The sequence below is a fragment of the Akebia trifoliata genome, chromosome 1 (assembly GCF_017979445.1).
Source record: "Akebia trifoliata isolate Shusen 1 chromosome 1, ASM1797944v1, whole genome shotgun sequence".
Lineage (NCBI taxonomy): Eukaryota > Viridiplantae > Streptophyta > Magnoliopsida > Ranunculales > Lardizabalaceae > Akebia > Akebia trifoliata.
This window is the reverse complement of record NC_141375.1, coordinates 18,662,116-18,667,313: the sequence shown is the minus strand read 5'-3', so window position 1 is coordinate 18,667,313 and position 5,198 is coordinate 18,662,116.

The following is a 5,198-nucleotide window of genomic DNA, read 5'->3' as shown; positions in this document are numbered from 1 at the left end:
AATAAATATTAATCAACATTTATTTTAACACATGATATTATTACATAATTAAATTATGATTATACCCCAAACTTATCAAATAATGATTACCAATCATTTTATTATAAAATTACAAAGTAACTGAAATTATTATTTTGGAAAAATTACTTAAAGGACCCCAGTTAGAGGAATTTATTTATAAATAGCCCCTCAGTTTTGGGCAGTAGGTTGATAGTACATTTAGTATATAAAAAAAAATTTATTTCTTAATGATCCCTCATTATTGGCAAACTCATCGTTTTTTATTTAGCGTTGAATTCACCTATTTATATTATCAAGTTCAACAATTTTTATTTATTGTAAAGTTAACAATTTTTATTGTCGAACTCTCTACTTTTTTTTTATTGTCAAACTTGATGACAAAAAGTGGTGAACTCGACACTGGTAAAACCCACATGCTTTCGAGTTTTTCTGAGTAAAATACATGGAAAGATCAACTAAAAACTTGAGATAATGACCTTTTTTTTTATGATTTCAAGCCAAAAGAGCCATTCTTGATCGATTTTCATCAAAAAATGAAGAAAAAACCTTCGTTTTTTACATACATTTTCAAAATGTTTGAAAAAAGCCCTTGAAAATGACTTCTTCTTCCTTCTTAAATCCTTTTCGATGAAATGGAGTCTCCAAAACTCAGTTGAAATGCCAAAATTCCAATTTTTTGGATGAAAACGATGAGTTCAAAAGGTTAGGGCATTCAATCATGAGAAATGTGGAAAATTGGGTTTAGGGATTGATTAGAAATAAAAGTTTTACTTAATGGACTATTAAGAGGAACTTTAAAACTTAGGAACTAATTAAAAAGAACTCCCTCAGCCAAGGTCCTTTAAGTGATTTTTCCTATTATTTTTCAAAGGTTATATAAACTCACAATTTATTTAAGGTTGGACAATTTTGCGGAAGCACTATAGATTTTGATGAAAATTAGAGATACACTTGTACACGTGCACGATTACACCCAAGTGTTGCACAGTACAATTGGCCAATTCATAATCATATCTAAAATAAGACATCCCTTTGGCCACTAATAGATGCCCAAGCAAGTAGAGAAGAGCATTGGGGAGAATGGAAGACATTGGAAGAATTTCAAAAGAAAAATGAGAAAAAATATTGCTCTAATCACTTCAAGGATAGAGCAATCACTCTGATCAATAGAGTGATCAAAGCGAACAATTTAATGATTTTTTTTTTTGTAATTTCTTGTACTTAGATCTCCCCTGTGAGCCTATAAATAAGAAAGGATCATAAGGAAAAAAACTTTTGTAAGGAAAAACTATGTCAAATTTATTTCAAGAACACTTTGAGCATTCGATTATATCTCTTCGTCATTCTTCGTCCTTGTTTACTTTTTACTCCAATTCTACTTTCTAGCAAAAATTAGAATTAAAATCATGAAAAAATCACTCACAGGTTCATCTTGAACTTTAGAGGAAATAACCAAGGAAACAAGGAGAAGAATTCAACCATTGCCTCTCTCTCTTTTGTCCCTCGATTTGTTGCTAGATGATCCCGAATAGAAAAAAAGGAAGCAATACCCCACAACTCTAATGATCTCCACACCATGGATGGATGGATATCAAAAAAAAGAAAATGAATTGGTGTTTTAATTGAGATCCTCGATTGTGATTTTTGAATTCTTTCCATTTGTTCATTTTTCACTTATCCATTTCACTTATTTAGGTCCCATTTCCTTGGCTTCTCTTCCATTTTATTGCATTTTCTTTCTTTTTCTTTTTTTCTGCAAAATTTTGTTCTTCCCTAGTTCCTATACCCCTATTTAGCATGTTAAGTTCTTATTTTTGTTGGTTTTTTTTTTGTTTTTTCTTCCCTTTTTGTTTTTGTTTTTTTTTTGTTTTTATAGCTTTAATGGTTATTCCTTAATTTTCTATTATTTTTTGAGTTGTCTAGTTGATTCCACTCGCTAGTTTATGTTTATATTCACACATTATCGAATTCAGTTACAAAGAAAACATGTGAAAGTGTTCTCAATCCATAGATGCAGATCCATTTTTTATTTTTTGGGAGTCGCCACCTAGTTTTACGATCAAGGAACCAAAACATGACTTAAAACGGATAAAACGTACTGAACTACAAAAAAATGGGTCTCGGGATCATGTTACAGGATTGGAAGGTGTTAAGCACCAATCCCGCCCGACGAATTATGGTCTTTACTTTTCTCAAAAATTTTACATAAAAAAGAAAAAATTGCATAAAAATAAAAATATTACCTTCTTTACCTGGGTGATTACAACGGTTGATTCCCTCAGAAACTGGTAGAGAGCGTTCCTAATGTGAATATTTCCATTTTTTTCTCTGTTACTAGATTTGCTTTCGATATCTGAGATGATATTTTTTTCTCCTAGATCTGAATATTTTTTTAGTTTTACGAGGTGTTTTAAGAATTTCTGAGTATTTTTTAGGTGAAAAAAATAAGATTTGGGTGTTAAATATGGATTTGGGGCTTCAGATTTTGGGTTTGGGAAAAAATTTTGGATTCTCTTTCCTAAGGTTTCTCGACTTGAGAATTTAGGTGATCGAGGTTCCTTTCTAAAGAGCTTTTAGGAGATTAGGATTTGGGATTAGGTAACTTAGAGATAAGATTAAGTTGCTTCAATTAAAGATTACTTAGGGTTTTGAATTTTAAATTTTGAATTTTGACTTATGTAAAATGATAATTTTTAAATTTTTTGAGAACCCACCAATGAAGGGTTCTATATTAAATTATATTTTTAATTCTTTGCGACCCCCGGTAGAGGTTTCTTTATTAAATATTATATGGGATCCACTTAAGTAAATGGTCACCACTTAAAATTTGACCTATGGGCTTAATTAATTAATTTTATTTGTTCAATAATTTTAATTTGATTTATTAAAATTTCATTTTATGTTAATTAATATTTTAATTATTAGTTTCAAATTTTTTATTTTTAAGATTTGAAAAATTGTTGTTTTGCCCTTAAAGAGGGCTTTTGCATTAAGAGATTGATTTTTGACGCTTTAGAATGTTTTGAAATCAATTTTTCATAAGGATTTTAATGAGAATATTGTCTTTTGTAACTTATGGGTTTTCGACGTGAAATGATTATGGACCCTATAAGGGTTGTTTTCGTAATTTTGTCGAATTTTATGAAAATTAATGAAACATTTTATTTGATTTTATTTTGTTATTTTATGTGTTTGAAAGAGTTTTCATAAATGTAATGTAGGCTCGAAGGATGTTTTGATGTTAGGGGTATTTTCGTAATTTGGTTATTTTTGATAATTTTTCTCATAAAGCTTTTTTTGTCCCAAGAATGATGATTTCTAGGTTTTGGGTCATATTTTCTTAGCGTAGTGTAGTTTCTAAAGTTTGCTTGTTTGAAATATCTCATCTGAATTTTGGAAACATATTTAGTAATAACAAAAAACATTAAAATATTTACCCATCATTGGGAACCGTTGCAATCGGGTTGACGAGTTGATCAATTACGCAAGTGAAAAAATAGGGTGTCTAGAGTTGCCCATCTTTGATAGAGGGTTGAAGCAAACTGGATCTACTTTGGTAGATGGTGAGATATCCGAATGCTAAAGCTAGTAACAATTCATTTTATAGCCTGATTTAATAACTTGTTAGGACATTCGGATCTTTGAGAGTAAAATACTCTCCAAACTAAAAGTTTGTCAGGTCTTCGAGCCTGAATTCTCACTGACAATGTCAGATCCTTGAATTTTGAAAAATTCTCCCTGACTAATGTAAATGCAATGAATATGTGTGCAATGGTGTGATGCCTACAGAGTATTTTATCGGATCATTGAGAATAAACTCTCATCGATTAAAAAAAATGTCAGGTCCCAGAGATCTTTTCTCACTAATAATAATGATTCAAATTGAAATGCACCTATTGAAAACGCCATCGATCCACGTGTTAGGATCCATTTTTTGGCATTTTGGGAATCGCCACTTATTTTAACGGTCTAGGAACTGAAACATGACTCAAAACAGATAAAAAAATACTAATCTACAAAAAGAATATGTCCGGGAATCATGTTACGGGATTGGAAGGTGTCAAGCACCAATCCCTCCCTGCAAATGCCGGTCTCTACTTTCTCAAAAATTTACATTGCAAAAATAACAACATAAAATTAAAATAAAAGCAATACCTTTTTTTTACTTGGGTGATTAAGATGGTTGATTACCTCAGAACTGGTGGAGAACGTTCTTCGTGTGAGTCTTCCTACTTTTGTCTCTGTCCCTAAATTCGATTTCGATTTTCGAGATGAGGTATTATTCTCCTAGATCTGAATATTTTCTAGATTTTCTAGATGTTTTCTAGGTATTTTTTGAGGATTTCTAAGAGTTTTTTGAGTAAAAATGGGGTTTGGGTGTTAGGCAAGGACGTGGGGCTTCAGATTTAGGGTTTTGGGAAGACTTAGGAAAATTTTGGCCTCTCTTTCCTAGGGTTTTTCTTAACTTGGGAATTTAGGTTGTGGATGTTCTTTTTTATAGAGCTTTTTGGAGAAGTTCATATTTAATTAGGTTTTTTCAAGATAAAATTAAGTTGTTTAATCATGATTTTAATTCTTATGTACAATGAAGATTTTTTAAGTTTTTGGAGAACCCCCTAATTATATTTTTAATTCTGTGGGACCCTAGATAGAGGGGCTTTTATAAATATCATGTGGGCTTGATTGATTGATTTTATTTGTTCAAATTATTTATTTAATTTATTAAGATTTCACTTTATGTTAATTAATGTTTTAATTATTAATTTCAAAATTTTAAATTTTTAGGATTGAAAAATTACTATTTTACCCTCAAAGATGACTTTTGAGTTGAGAGGTTATTTTTTGACGTTTTGAAATATTTTGAAATTAGTTTTTTAAAAGGAATTCAATGAGAATATCGATTTCTATTACTTATGGGTTTTTGGCATGAAATGATTGTGTGCTCTATAAGGGCATTTTCGTAATTTTATCAAATTTTGTGAAAATTGACGAAACGGTTTATTTGATTTTAATTTATTATTTTATGTGTTCGAAAGGATTTTTCTAAGCATAATGTAAGCTCTATGGATGTTTTGATGTCAGGGGTATTTTGATAATTTGGTCATTTTTAGTGATTTTTCTCATAAAGCTGCTTTTTATCTGAAAAATGATGATTTCTACGTTTTTGGTCATATTTT